At 35.9% G+C, this 16,726-nt stretch overlaps 1 protein-coding gene across 3 annotated transcripts in view; it reads right to left on the bottom strand.

Annotated features, from left to right (window-relative positions):
- The window catches only part of LOC150091128 (arginine and glutamate-rich protein 1-like), a 178,913-nt gene extending 163,936 nt beyond the window's left edge, over positions 1 to 14,977 (bottom strand). For all 3 annotated transcript variants that reach the window (XM_090374399.1, XM_090374389.1, XM_090374410.1), the window contains exon 1: positions 14,844 to 14,977. The gene's annotated coding sequence lies outside the window, so the exon portion shown is untranslated. The remainder of the gene's footprint in view (positions 1 to 14,843) is intronic.
- Between the last annotated feature and the right edge of the window lie 1,749 nt (positions 14,978 to 16,726).

Below are 16,726 nucleotides of genomic sequence, written 5' to 3'. Positions count from 1 at the left end.
TATGGGCATCTGCTGCCCCTAGCACAATTCGACGACTCTTTTCTACTGAGTTTTGGCTCTTTAAATGGGCCATAAACAAACAAACTTCCTCCACAGTTAAGGACACCTGAAATGGCCAGTTTGATAAAGCTTCACAGGCTTTCCACGCTAATTAGGGTGAAATTCCTTGCGGCACCATCCTTCTGGGACCTGTGCTGTTGGAGAGTTCCTCAGCCTTCCCTCAGAGCAACTCCAACTCTGTCCCCACATCTCAGCCGTCTCCATCTATCCAATAGGTTTCTGCCATTTCAGCTACTTTCATGTGCCCAGTCTTTGGATGCTGACCTTAATAAGTTTTCTTGTGATAGGGAGTACAGCCGTTGCATCCTTAAATTGTACTGTACTTCCCTATCCCTGAACTTTCTTCTTGAAGCTCACCTTAATGCTGCAACCAGCAATATGACATGAAGATGGCTTACCAACCAACCTTGCAGTTTTCCACCTATATATTCTTTGTACGTTGTGATGTTTATAATTGTATTATACTTTGAGTGTTGAGCTGTATTTACTTTTATTCGTTCACATATGCATTTTTTATATTTAATTAATTAATTTCTTTTTCTTATATATTGTAATATTACTGTTAACCCCTGTCCTTGTGGCCGTGAAGAGCTTATTGCAATGTATCCATTGTATTATTATTATTATTATTGCAATAAAGATTTCTTAAATTAAATAATAGAATATAAACTATTTTTACTTAACTCTCATAGCCCATGTCACTCACAAAAAAGAACTGTGGATCAAAAATAAATAACTTCCACAAAGAAACAAATCAATACTAATTGTCACTTAGAAAGTAGAAACAATGGACTGAAACATTTCCTGATCCCATTCATGCCTCATATATTGCCATTTTACCAGTGAAACAAATTGACCAGTGAAACAAAATACAGGCTGGCCTCGATTAACACGATTAATTCATCCTGCAAGCGCATTGCACAAAATGGAAATGCGTTAATCGAATATAATAATCAATAGGAAAAATTATAATTGGTCCTTGACCTTCTGGAATGTCCATAAAGAATTTTAAAAATACCTTTTAAATAACTTTTTAACTGTATACAATGTAAAAGATAATGAAAATAATTACAGAATTAAATGTTTATTGCATAAAACAGCGGTTCCCAAACTGTGTGCCACGGAATATTTTAAATTTTCGAGGAAAACACAGTGATACTCGACATCTGTCGGACATCGTGCGAACTACTAGCTCGAGGTAGCTCACAGTTTCAGCATTTCTTATTAAGTTGTTTGGACATAACTACTAAACGGAACTGTTAGGTATTTCTTTTGGTCTGGGTGTGCCTTGAAAAAATTACTGAGACACTAAGGGTGCCGTGAACCGAGAAAATTTGGGAACCTCTGACATAAAATACACAATGAAGAAATGACTGTTGCGGAAATATTTGAACAGTGTTGACTTTCTCTTTGCATCAATCAATTTCTGATAGCCGACAACAATCTTCTCTGGACCCTGGCGAAATAAATATCGCGAGAACCTCAAACCTTTTCTTTGAAGTTCTCTGCGATACGAAAGATTTCATCTAATTCTTTTACCGTTATTTCCTTTGCGGCAACATTTTCATCTAGCTCATTTAAAAATTTGAATTTTTAAATGCAAGTCTGCATTGACTTTATTAGCGGGAGAGAAAAGAGTGACAGGTCTTCTTCCGATGGTTGATGGAACACACCGAGGCAGGCAGCAGGCAGACATTTGTTTATTGCCCGTCTGACGTGCGGTAAGCTTAACGCACGATTCAAATCCTTTTCAATTATCGCATTAAAAAAAAAATAAATCGCATTAACTGGAAATTTGCATCTGTAAAGTGAAAAGTGGTATAATTTTTCAAAAAGCGTTAACTGAAAATCGCGTTAATCAAACTCGATTATGTGAGGCCTGGCTGTAAATAAATAAACCTCACCCACCACACCACCACCACCAAGGTCGCAGCTGTTGGAAAGGCGAAAATGCCAAGGATTGTGGAGACATTACCTCTGGAGACGCACTTAGGCATTTAATGCCTATGAAAAGCAAAGGTAGTTGAATTAAATCAAGCCACTATCTAGCTTTTATCAAAATTTCTCACTCACTCCTAATATAATATACCTATATGTTAAAAATCAGTTGTCTCAGGGGAAAAGAAAACCCAATAAGAGAAATTAAATATTAAGGAATAAGACATTGTCAGGTAGGACTGAACTTTGGACAACCACAAACCATTATAATCCAATGATTGTTTTGCCCTCCAAAAAGCAATTTTTGCCTCCTTCGGGGCAATATTCCCCCCTGGTTTACACCCATTTCTTCCTTCAAATAGTAAAAATAAAATTTACATGCCATGTTTAACCAATATTCAAACAATATAGTTCAAATTAGTCACTCTTAAACCATGTGAATGCTGAAACTACAGCACATTACATATAGAGGTAACTACTGCTGCTGTTATAATAAAAAAATAATAATTTAAAATTTAATTAAATTAAAAAATTAACGCCTACTTTAATTATGGGAAGAGAGCCTCTGTTCTTCAAAAGATTGGCCTGATACTGCTGCTGCCTACAGGATGGTTGAGCGGAAGAAGAGTTGTTATTAATGGAGTCCCCCAGGGTTTGGTACTGGGCCCATTGTTGTTTTCTGTATATATTAAAGATACTGATGAAGGTATATCAGGCTTAATGATTAAGTTTGCAGATGTTACAAAGGTTGGTAGAGCGGTTAATGACAGTAATGATAGTATGCTACTGCAAATGCAACGTACTGCAAATGGATAGCAGTAATCCCGATTAAAATACCAATTGTGTAGCACTACAATCAGGGTAGTGGAAAATAAAAAGGACCTGGGGGTAGCTGTGCAGTCAAGTATGAAGTTCTCTGAATCTTTGGCAAAGGATGCAAAGAAAAACAGCAAAGACTTCTTTACTTACGTAAACTCTAGAAGGGGGACTGAATCTGATTAGTCCTCTTGATATCAATCATTCGACTGTCGATGATCCTATTCAGGTAGCCAACAAACTGCATGAGTACTCTGCATCTACGTTCACACGAGGAATGCTATAGGGAAGTGGAGGCCAGAAGCTTATCAAACTCTAACAGGGAGCTAAATAATTTTGTAATAACTGAGAGAAAAGTGGAGGAGAAATTGTTGAAGTTAAACATCAAATCGGCACCTGGGCTGGATGAGATCGATCCAGTTATATTAAAGGAAGCAGCAAAGGAAGTAAGCAAACCCTTACCCACAATTATGAGAGCAGCTTTGGACTCAGTGGAGGTTCTCATGGACTGGAGATGTGCAAATGTATCCCCAAATTCATAAAGAGGGATCAAAGGGTCACACGAGTAACTACACACCTGAGTTTAACTTCTCTTCTGGGGAAAATAATGGAGTCACATCGCAGGATCATCTAGACAAAACAGAAGATAGTTCAGACACAGCATGGATTTGTTAAGGGGAAATCTTGTCTGATCAATTTGACTGGATACTATGATGTGGATGCAAAAAATAATTTTGATATCATATACAGTAACCCCTTGATCAGTGCACTTAATGCAATTCGCAAAAGTGCCGCACTAATCCCAAGTGCATTAATCGAACTTAATAACTTATGAAAAATAACATAATTGGTTCCATGACTTTTTTATTTATTCTCAAAAATATACAGTACAGGAATACCTCGCACAGCGTAGTTAATTCGTGCCAAAAAAAATACCGTGCTATGCGAAACTGCGTTGATCGAGGTATTATTAGTATGTATTTTAATGTAATGCGTTCCGACAATTTGATTATATGGGTCGAGTTGCAAAAATATATAGGTGTTTGTTTACTATAAATTGATGCACATGAAGTTCTTGCAAAAAAAGAAACTAAAATGATAAAAAATGAAAAATACTAGTAAATACAGTAAGTGATTTTTATTGCAGTATGTACATACCAAAAGAATATAAGTGAAGTGTGTACTGTATTTTTATTTTGAAAAATAACTGATGATCTTAGTTTGCACAGTTTTTTCTTCTTTTTATCTGCATACATCTCTTTATAACATTGAATGTCATTTTGCAACACCTGCCTTACTTTCATACCTCGTTCGATGTTTGGATCTAGAACACTCAGCGGCATTACATTTCTTCTTTCCACTCATATTTGCGTATAAAGGTAACATTTTTAAAAAATAATCTTTAATGAAAATACACAGCGAAAAATATTTGTACAGCTTATGCACAATCAACGACCTTACCGATCGGAATCTAGTGTTTACTAATGTATGAATGCTAGCAGAGTCCATATATAATGGGAGTTTCGACAAGTCAGAATGATCTTGAATCCATAACGCATTGGCCTACGTGCTGGCATTATAACACATACATACATATCAAATGTATTGGTGCGTAACGCAGTAAATTTTTTTTCAATTTGTAAACCGCGCTATAGCGAAACCCACACTGTTCGAAACTGCGCTATGCGAGGTATTCCTGTACTGTATTTTTATTTTTTTTAGACAAATTATAATTACAAGGCACAATAAAAATTAAACAAAATTAAAAGTTAAATAAAAGAAAATTCTACTTTTTTTAAAAAAAATTAGTAAGTATAGTTTGAAGTGTTCCTTCTTCCTCTTATCGTACATCTTTTGATAAGGAATTAAAGCTCTTCCACTTTTTGACAAATTTGACTGCTGCATCCTACATCAGGGTCAGCATCTAAGCATTGCTGCTTAAAACTTCAATAGTGCGAAAAATCTCATCAAACTCCTCGTGAGTAGGGGTTGCATCACCTTGACAATCATCAGCAGCTTCATACACTCATTGGTATCTAAATTTAGAAGATCACTATTTCTCAGTTCTTCAAAATAGGATTCAATTAATTTTTGAATTTTTGGTTGTCTAACTCACTAAAACCAAGGTCCTTTCCAATATGAGTTATTTCTTCAACAATGCCTTCCATTTCTTTTGGAAATGTCTTTAAATTCATTTGCACAGTGAGGAAGAAGATGCTTCCACACAGCTCACATATTGCTTGATGTAAGTTCAAGCCATGACTGATGAATGTTTTCAATGGCATCTTTGATGCTATACTTTTTCCAGAATTCTATCAGTGAAAGTGCACTCTCCAGATGATGCTTGAATTGCCTTTTTAAAAATCCTTCACAGGTAGTAAGCTTTAAAAGTTACAATACGCCCCTTGATCCATAGGTTGCAGCAAGGAAGTTGTATTAGGTGGTAAAAATATCACTTTGGTATTTTCACACAAGGAATCAATGCTCCTGGAATCAAAGATGACCAGGAGCATTTTCCAAAATTAATAAAGCTTTAAAAACAAGATTATTTTTTATGCAATAATTTTAAATTGTTGGGCAAAAATAGCCTGTGAACCATTCTTTGAATAGAGCTTTAGTTATCCACACTTTGTTAGATTGCCAAATTAGGGAGAGTGATCCTTGTTTTTAGCCTTTAAGAGCCCTAGGATTCTGTGTATAATAAACGAGCATGGGCTTTAATTTTAAATCTCCCTCCGCATTACTCCCTAATAAAAGTGTAAGCCTATCTCTTTGGCGACTTTACAACCAGGTTGCAATTCTTCTGTTTTAGCCAAGAAAGTCTTAGAAAAAGCATTCACTTCCAGAACAATCCCGTTTCATCAATGTTAAATATTTGTTTATCACTATAACCTCCTTCTTCCACAATGTCCTTCAAAGTGTCTGGATATTTTTGAGCTGCCTCTTTATCTGCACTTGCAGCTTCACCTGTGATTCGAACATTATGCAAACTGGTTCTTTTTTTAAACCTCTCAAACCATCCAGAACTATCACTGAATTCTTCATTGACCCCTTTTTAAGCTTCTGAGGACTTTTCTTTCAAAGACGAGAAGAGACTCAATGCTTTTGATTTAATAATATCGGAACTTAGCAGAATTCGTTTTTGGTTACAATCTTCAATCCAAATAGACAACAGTCGCTCCATTTCAATCATTGTAAGGCTTCTATTTTGAGTTGTTTGCATACATTCAGAACTTGGCGCAACTTTACGTTTTTCTTTGTACTCATCTGCTTTGCTCAAAATTGCTTGTATTGTTGATTCACCCATCCCATGGTCCCATCTTATTTTTACTCTAATAGCACTGCATACAAGCTTTTTTATTATTTCTAGATTTTCTTCTAAGGAAATAATTTTTCGACTCTTCTTTATACGATCACTTTTCATCATCATCATTCTACTCTTCCGTTTGGCACAGGTTGAGTCCCTATTTAGATCTCGTCCTCCATTGTTGTCGATCTCTTGAATCTTTCATCATTTGTTGATAACTCTGAAAGCCTGTGTTTTCCTTTAAGCAATGGAGCCATTCTCTTTGGGGTCTTCCTGGTGGTCTCTTATCTCCAATTCTTCCTGTCAGTACTACATTAGGCAGCCGTTTGGTCCAGTTCACATGTCCAAACCACTGAAGTTGTTTTTTGTAGATCTGCTCTATTATTCTGCGTTCAAAATTTAGGTCTCTCCTTATTTCTTCATTAGTTTTATGTTCTCTCCAATTTGTTTTATTGATTTTCCTTAGACATCTCATTTCGAATGACATTTTTGGCCTTCCTTTCTTATTTATTCTCCAAATCTCTGATCCATAAGTTGCTGTGGGTATGATGACAGTTTCATATAGTTTAATTTTTAGACTATTTGAGATTTTATTGCTCTTCCATATGTTTTTGAGTTTGTTCATGTTTGTCCATCCGATTTTCAGTCTGTGACTAATTTGGTCAATATTACTTAGGTTTCCGGTTATTAGAGAGCCCAGGTATACAAATTTTTGTACTTGTTCTATTTGTTGATTTTGGATGTTTATGTCTTTATGTTTTTTCTGATTTGAATTGCTTTGGTTTTATTCATATTAATATTAATTCCATAACTGTTGCTTGCTTTAGCGATGTTTGTTAATATTTCTTTTAGTTGTTCTTTGGTTTCTGTTAAAATCACAATATCATCTGCATATTTTATGTGGTTTATATTTTTTCCATTTATTATTGTGCCTCTTTTTTCTTCAATTGATTTCATTAGTTCTTCTAGGTAGATATTAAATAGATATGGAGATAAAGGGCATCCCTGCATGACTCCTTTCTCTGTTTTAAGGTTGTTGAATTTTACTATTGCTCTTGTATTTTTGTAGAAATTATTTACAAACATGATTATGTCATGATAAAGTGGGATTTTTTGTAGTTGCTTCATTAAATTTTGTTTACAGAGTCAAATGCCTAATTGAAATCAATGAAGCACAGATAAACAGGTTTCTTCTTATTCCAATATTTTTCTGCAATGATGTTTAGTGTGAATATTTGGTCTATTGTTGATCTGCCTTTTCTAAATCCTGCTTGTTCTTCTGCTATTGTTTCTTTATACGTTTTAAGTATCCTATTTTGTAAGATCCTTAAAAATATTTCATATATGGTTTGGAAGGGTAATGGGTCTATAATTCTGACAATTTTCTTTATCTCCTTTTTTGTGTATAGGTACTATTATTCCACTTTTCCAGTCTTCTGGTATATCACCTGTAAATAAAATTAGATTAAACAATTGTGAGAGGTGTTTTAACATTGCATCACCTCCGAATTTCCATAGTTCTGCTTGGATACCATCATTTCCGGGTGCTTTCTCATTCTTCATTTGGCTAATTGCTTTCTGAACTTCTTTTGTTATCGAGGGTGCTTTATCTCTTCTATTATCTAAGGCAAGAGTGTTTTTTCCTTCCCCTTTGAACAGGGTTTGGTAATATTCTTTCCATATTTTTTTTATTTCTTGCGTGTTGCCTGTTTTTATATTGTTTTTATTTTTCATCACCAGTGTTCGAGATGTATGTTTTAGACAGTTCCTTTATAACCCAGTAAGTTGTTTTTGAGTTGTGACGTTTATTTGCATCTTCGCACTGCTTTGCTGTCTTCCAACAATTTCTTTTTAGCAGCTTTACATAAGTTGCCCAATTTGTTTTTTAGGGCTTTATATTTTTCCCTTTTGTCTTGACTATTTTCTTTGTTTAGGAGGTTTTTCATTTGTCTTTTTCCCATCCATACATCTAAAATTTCTGCTGTAATCCAAGGATTATTTGGTTTTGGTTTTGTTCCCAAGGTTTCTAAGGCTGCAACTTTAGTCAACTGTTTGGTTTTCTCCCATATATTTTCCACAGATAATGAATAGTGTGTCTTTTAATTTTTCTTGTAGTGTTTCTCCATAATTTCCTTTATTTTACCTTCTTCAAATCGTGATATATTTAATGTTGCTCTATTGTTCTTTGGCTTTGTATATTTAAATTTCCATATAATTGTGGCTGCAAGCAGTTCATGGTCGGTGTCAAAATCTGTACTTTAAGAGTTTTAACATTTTGAATGGATGATTTCCAATTGTTTTTTATTAAAATGTAGTCGATACAGTTTTTTGTATTTCCATCTAGTGATATCCATGTATACTTATGTTGAGATCTGTGGTAGAACACTTTTCACTTCAATATTTCTTTTACTCATAGCTAAGGGCAAATTACATATTAGCCAAAATTTATGAAAAACACAACCATACATACATAAGAAAATTCGCTATTTACAAAAAAATATTTTTTCTTTCAGTTTTCTTCAAATTAAACCGGTGACTAAATTAACACTTGAAAAAAATGGACACAGAAACTAAAGCAGTGACTAAATAAACACTTGAAAAATATGGACTCACATTACAGCTACCGCATTAATTGAATTTTTGTACCACACTAGATTTTTGGTATCAAATAAAATTTAGTACATTAATCGAGGGATTACTGTACTTGAATTTTAGGAAAGCTTTTGATACTATTGCACATGAAAGATTACTATACAAATTGGAGCAGTAAGGCATTAAGGTCAAGTTGCTACTATGGATAAAGGGATGGTTCAGTGGTAGAAAACAGAGTGGTAATTAATGGACACTGCTCTTTGTGGACTAATATTATTACTGGAGTGCCCCCACAGTTTGGTGTTGGGTCCATTGCTGTTTTCTATATTTATCAAGGTATATCACGCTTAATGTCCAAGTTTGTGGACAAAATGAATGTTAATAATAATTGTTAATTAAGCAATGATTAATGACAGTACGCTCCTGCAACAGGATCTAGAAAAGTTGAGTAGATGGGCTGAGAAATCGTAAATGGAGTTTAACATTGACAAATGCAAAGTAACATATGGGTAGCAGTAACCTCAGAGTAACATACCAACTGTGCAGTACTACACTCAAGGTAGTGGTGAAGGAAAAAGACCTGAAGACAATTGTGCAGTCAGATATGAAGTTTCCTGAGCTGTGCAGGCAGGTTGCAAAAGCAGCTCATAGGGCCTTGTCAATAACATACAGGAATTTTGCTACCAGGGATAAGGAGGTGATTATCCCCTTGTATAAGGCAATGATCACACCAAACCTTGAGTACTGCATACAGGTCTACAGGCCTGATTTTAGGAAGGCTGCTGGAACAAGTACAGAGAAGGGAAATGAGATTGGTGATGAGAAACAAAGGGTCGCTCTTACCAAGAAAGGCAAATTGCATATTGCAGCATTTGGAGACTAGGCACCTGCGAGATGATCTCATTGAGGTAATCTGATCTGAATGTATATGGACTTGAATGGTTTAGGCAAGCTCAATGCTGATGAGATTCTTTCTCTTGGTCAGATTACAGACCTGAGAGGGCATAAATTCAAACTGAGGAAAGACAGTTGTAGAATTGATGTGTGGAAATTTGCCTTTAGCTAGCAGGTGGTTGAATGATGGAACAAACTTCCATCTGTCATCAAGGAAATTGAAAGCTTAAATAAATTCAAGGCAGAGCTACACAAACTTTTGGAGCAAATGGATGGATGAAATAGGAGGGTTTTTTATTTTTTTTTATTTGGCTTTTGCTGCATAAGCTCGCTTTCTTGCATTATATGTCTCTACTAATGCTAACTACTTGCACACACAATTTGTGTTTTACAACATGTCATCTGCATATCTTAAATTGTGATTGTTGTTCTACCTTCTTTTCTATTTTCCAGGGTTTCTTGAATTATTACTTCTGAGTAAATGTTGTACAATAGGTAGAAAAGAGAGTGCATCCTTGTCTTACATTTCTTTTGATTTCTATCCAGTGTTTCTTCATTCCCAACTCTAATTTTTGTTCTTTGATTCCAATAAATATATTTTATAATTCTGATGGTTCCTTTTGGGGATTTCCATCAACTGGTCATGTTGAATTCTATTAAAATGCTTTTCATAACCAAAAAAGCAAATTAATAAAGGGATTTTCATTTCTATATCCTTTTCTGTTATTTTAGTTAATCAGAAAATAGCTTATATTGTTAATATTACAGGTCTGAATCGAAATTATGTATTGCAAATCATCATTGCAGCTTTCCTATAAATACTATTGTGTATGATCTTTAAAAGAATTTTCTTTATATGATTCAAGAGTCAGAGGGTTCTATGTTCAGTGCACTTTAGTGTGTTTGGTATTTTTGGTACTGGCACTGTGACAGTATTCATTTCTTCTGGTATTTTCCCAGTTTCATAAATGTTATTAAGGAGTTGTTACTTCCTTTATTCCTAAGTTACCTATATTTTTAATCAGCTCTTCATATTTGAATGCACAATTATTCCCAAGTACTTTTCATTTTCCATTATCCTGATTTCAGTACCACACAGTTCATATGTTAATCTGGAATAACTGCTATCAATCAATAAATAATAAAAATTGAAAACAAGAATGGGTCCAGCACTAAACGCTAAGGGACTCCCCAATTAACATAAGTCCACAAGGAGCAGTGCTAATTGATAACCGCTGTCTCTCTTCCCACCTCAACTATCCCTTTACCCAAAGCATTAAATTGCCCTTAATGCCACATTGCTCTAGTTTGATCTTTAATCTCTCCAAGTATATCAAAAGATATCAAAATTATTTTTTGCATCCAGTTCCTTTGTTACTGTATCATAGTATCCAATTGGTCAAACAAGACTGCCAATTAACAAATACATGCTGTAAATGGAATACAATGCATTCCTGTCAAGATCGTCCTGCATTATTATTATTATTAGCTATATGGTGCGAGGAAGCGTGAGGCTTATGCTGCACCAGCCAAAAAAAAACAAATACCTGAATTACTCTGAGAGAGAGAGAGAGAGAGAGAGAGAGTCAGAATTAGAAGGGAATCACCAAGAAAGAGAAGAATGATGATATCCAGCTTAGGACCCTGGGTGTGCCAAGCCCATACTCACCAGATGTGAGCCCCTGGGGTTTTACTTCTTTAACCAGTGACTCCATTATTTTCCCTGGAACAGACTTGGAGGAAAGGCTAACAGGTCTGTAATTACTAATGTGATCTTTTGATACCACTTTGAGAATTGGGGATATACTCACACATATGCAGTCAACAGGGATTCCTCTCAAATTCAAGGATGTTCTAATAATTATGGCTAAGGCATTTGCTTACTTCCTTTGCTGAATCCCTTAATATAACTGGATAGATCCCATCCATCCCGGGTCAATTTTTTATGTTCAGCTTCAACAATTTCTCTTCCACTTTCCTTTCAGTAATCACAAAGTCATCTAGCTCCCCGTTGAAGTTTGATAAACTTACAACATCCCAAGGAAAAGAATTTCTCATGTGTGAAAGAGATGCAAAATATCTATTCAAGTTTTCAGCAATCTGAGCAAGGTCATCAACAGTTACCCTATTGACATCAAGTGGCCCAAAGTGATTCACCCTTTCCTTCTGCTGTTAATATGAGCATAGAAGTCTCTGCTACTTTCCTTGGCATCCTTTGCGAGGGACTTCTCAATCTGCCCTAGCTTGCCTACCCTCCTTAGTGGCTTGTATACAGACTAATTTATATCTACCATAGGTTTCTGTATCATCTGATAATTTATATGTATCCATGCACTTTTCTTCTCTGCCACTTGTCTCAAGAGTTCATTTGACATCCATTTAGGTCTAAGCCTTGAACAGTATTTCTTTGTCGGTAACAAAAGCCTAGTAATTTAAACAGGCCTATGGGGCTGGGAAATTCCATACTGCAATAATTAGACTCAAACACCAGCCAAGCGATTAAAAATTTTACTATAAAATAAAATAAGATAAAATACAAAAATAAAATATAACAAAATACTATAATGCAATATCGGGAGACTAAACTATTACAATATAATAAAATAAATTACGATAAAACAATACTAAAATCATTAAAATTTTGCTAAAATACTGGAGCTTTCAAAGACTGCTGTCTCCTTCACACTGTTGAAGTTAAAGTGAGAAGTGAGAGAGTAAAAGGAAGTGAGAGAAATGAAGAGTGAAGATAATAGATAATTAATAAAATATGCATAATAAAATTTGATCATATAAAAAATAGAAACATTGTGTCACTATTTTTTTAAATATTTATATACATAAGAAATATTTTGTAATATTTATAATATACACTGAGTGATCACTGAATTATGACCACCCTTATGAAAAGTGAATGCGACCCATTGACCACGTGAGGTACGAGAGTGCGCAGGTAGTCGACCTACATAGCATAGATAAGGTGTCAATGGTTCACTAGGTAGTAAAATTCTGAGCGTGATGGGTAAAAGGAAGGAGTTATCAGACTTTGATAAAGGACAGATTGTGGGAGCTCGACAAGCTGGGGTCTTGATTTCCCAAATGGCTGAACTGGTGGAGTGCTCAAGAGCCGCCGTAGTTAAAGTGTACCAAGACTAGCGTCAAAATGGTCAAACAATGACCTGATGGCAAAACTGCAAAGGTAAGCGAAAGGTTGAAGTTAGAGGTGAGCTCCGGGTCCAACGACTCGTACAGACGAACAGGCACAGCACTGTTGAAGAGTTCACTACTGAATGCAACATGGGCCAACCCGGAACAATATCTGCCATGATCATGCGTCGCAAGCTCGCACATATGGGCTATACCAGCAGACAACCCCTACGGCATGCTCTCCTAACCAATGTTCATCAGCGTAAGAGACTTGCCTGGTGCAAAGAGCATTCAAGTTGGAAGTTAGAAGACTGGAAGGTGTGCTGGTAAGATGAGTCTTTTTTTTTTTTTTTTTTTTGATTTTGGTAGTTGTTGGCGCATCGGCTTCTGTGGCCATATTGCACCTCCAAAGGTTTTTGCAGTACAGTGATCCAAGCCCGAGGCGGGAATCGAACCCGCGACCTTTGGGTTGCCGGGCAGGTACTTTACCCACTCGGCTAGCCCGGTCGGCTGTAAGATGAGTCACGTATTTACTCCAGACCATGGATGGTTGTGTACAGATTTGGCATCAACAAGATGAGGCTCTTAATCCATCATGCATGGTATCAAAAGTGCAGGCCGGTGGAGGCAGTTGTATGGTGTGGGGCATGTTTCACTGGCAGGAACTTCGACCACTGGTGCATGTGGAACAACATATCATTGGTCTCTGCTATCATCAACTGCTTGTTGACTGTGTACCCTTTTGCCAAATGGCGATAGTGTCTTCCAAGATGACAAAACATCAAGCAATTGTTGTGCAGGAATGGTTTGAGAAACACAGTTCAGACTTCCAGCATATCGACTGGCCTCCGAACTCTCCCAATATCAATCCTATAGAGCACTTGTGGGACACTATGAAAAGGCATATCAGGCATCTGGATACCCCAATCACCTCCATAATGAACCAATGTATACTCCCCACCATGACTTATGGAAGTGAAACTTGGGCACTCACCAAAAGAATGGAAGAGAAGCTGAGAACTACATGGCAAAGAATGGAGCGAATTATACTGGGAATCAGACTGTAAGATAGGAAGAGAAACACGTGGATTAGGACATGTTGACAGATGGACTAAGAAAATAACAGAATGGTACCCAAGAGGAGCCAGAAGAAAACCTGGAAGACAACGATGGAGATGGAAAGATTATTATTATTATTATTAGCAATATGGTGCAAGGAAGTCTGAGGCTTATGCTGTACCAGCCAAAAAAAAAAATTTCTGAGTTACCCTGAGTGAGAGAGAGAGAGAGAGAGAGAGAGAGAGTGAGTGAGTGAGTGAGTGAGAGAGAGGTAGAAGGGAATCACCAAGAAAAAGAAGAATGATGATATCCAGCTCAGGACCCTGGATATCATCGAAATTCATGAGTTTATGGGTAGTAAATAGATGGCCATAGCACAAAAGAGAAGGAACTGGAAAGTTGCTAGAGAGGCCTTCATCCTGCAATGAAGGCCTCTCCAGCAACTTGAAAATGGCTTATGATGATTATTATTTTTATTTTTATTTATTTATTATTATTATTTTTTTTTTTTTGTAAAATATGTTGTATTTTAGAGAATCTCAGTTTTCTGAATGCCAGACTTTACAGTTTACTGTACTTCAAAACAATTAAAATGGAGTTTGGGTATATATAGTGCTCTGTTCGGAATAATATAACGTAGACATTTAAAACTACAAAAGAATTTGCTACTCGCATTTTGTTTGCCAAACATAGTAAACTTGAAATCATTTAACGTTTGCTTGAGCATCTCACATCATATCTGATGGAAAGTTAAAATGGACTCTAGATTTCTTTTTTTTTTTGTATGAAGTCAAGTCTTTTCGTTACACTAAGTAAAGGATACTTCTGAATAAAAAGTAATAATCAACAGTACATCTCAGGTGCAATGTAAATTTCTACTGTTACGTTCTACAAATAATTTAAATGCCAAGAACTCAATTATAAGTATTACTGTGCATTATTTAAAAATGTATATATATATATATATATATATACAAAAAAATGATAACATATATACGTTATTTTATAATAATTTATAAGCAGTCCGCCTCACCTGCAATGTTTACGGTACTTCACAATATTAAAGGGCCTATTCTCCGTACAATTAATGCACACAGTTAACGTTGCAGCTTAAGTTTACAATATTAACATATCGATAACATTCAAAATTACAAAATTAACAATTAATAAACTGCTTTAACTTATGACTTTAACCTTTGTTTCATTAACCGAGAAAATATCACATACATCGCAGCCACTAAAGAAATAATTTCGGTCACTAGGTGGCACTAATACCAAGTGCAAGTACTGTATATATAAAATTGCTGGACGGAGTTTTATTCGCTAGCTTAATTAATTAAAAAAAAAAAAAAAAAACTTGAACGCTTAATCTACCCGCAGCAATATTTTGTTAACTTCAATATCTTGAAAACTGAAATCAATCATAATTTTCTTAACGAAAGCAAAAAAACAATTATCAATAATGAAAACGGTTAATAGCAAACTGATAATAATTTATACGCACATTACTCAGGGTAAACTTCAGTCAAGAAAGGCTACCAGGCAAGCAGGAACAAGGAAATCACTAATGAGGAACCTTGGCGAAGGGTGACGCAAATATGCACACCGATGAGCCAAAACATTATGACTACCTACCTAATATGATGTTGATCCTCCACGTGCAGCCAAAACAGCTCGTACCTGGCGAGGCATGGACGCTACAAGACTTCTAAATGTGTCTTGTGGTATCTGGTTCCAACATGTAACCAGAAGATCCTTAATGTACAAGTTTGCAGATGATACAAAGGTATCATCTGCAAACATGGACATTAAACTTGATATAACTTCATCGAAATCATTGATAAATACAAAAAAATAATAATGAGCCCAGCACAGAACCCAGGAGGACTCCGCTAATATTAGTCCACATAGAGCAGTGTCAATTATTACCACTCTCTGCCGTCTCCCACTCAACCATCCCATTATCCATTTCAGTAACTTGCCCTTAGTGCCATACCGCTCCGATTTGTACAGCAGTCATCCAAGTGCAATAGTATCAAAAGTTTTACTGAAATCAAAGTACTGTATATGAATTGAAACAAAATTATGAACCAAAATTATTTTTTCATCCCATTCGTTTGTAACCACATCGTAGTATCCAATCAAATTGATCAGACAAGGCTTCCCCTTAACAAACCCATGCTGTGTCTAGAATATTACTACTGTCGTGTCTAGGTGATCCTGTATCACCTCTTTAACCAGTGACTTCATTCTCTTCCCAGGAACAGAAGTTAAACTAGCAGGTCTATAATTATTTCTGGCACCCTTTGAACCCGCTTTGTGAATTGGGGATATATTTGCATACCTCCAGTCCATGGGGACCTTCTGACTCTAAGGATGCTCTCATAATTACGGCTAAGGATTTGCTTACGTCCCTTCCTGCCTCGTTTAATATAACTGGATAGATTCCATCTGCCCCCAGGTGCATTTTTTATGTTTAACTTCAACAATTTCTCCTCCACTTTGCTCCAGTTATTACAGAATTACTTCGCTGCCTGTCAGAGTTTGATACACTTCTGGCATTCCCCCTCACTGAATAACTCCTCATGTGTAAATGTAGAGGCAAAATGTTCATTCAGTTTATGAGCTACTTGAGTCAATCCATCTATATAAAGTGGTCAAATCTGTTTCATCCCTTTCCTTCTAGAGTTTATATAAGTAAAGAACTCTTTGCTGTTTTTCTTTGCGTCCTTTGCCAAAGATTTCTCTTAATCTGCCTTCGCCTGCTAACCTGCTTTGTGACTTGATTACAGATTAGCTTATGACTAGCTTATCATATCTGCCGTAGGCTTCTGTGTCGCCTGATAATATATATGCATCCCATGCGTTTTTCGTCTCTACCATGATCCTCATTAATTCATCTGACATCCATTTAGG

This window comes from Mastigoproctus giganteus, chromosome 1 (assembly GCF_048544385.1).
Source record: "Mastigoproctus giganteus isolate SK-2022 chromosome 1, ASM4854438v1, whole genome shotgun sequence".
Lineage (NCBI taxonomy): Eukaryota > Metazoa > Arthropoda > Arachnida > Uropygi > Thelyphonidae > Mastigoproctus > Mastigoproctus giganteus.
The sequence above is the reverse complement of the archived record's forward strand: the minus strand, read 5'-3'. Positions and strand labels throughout refer to the sequence as shown.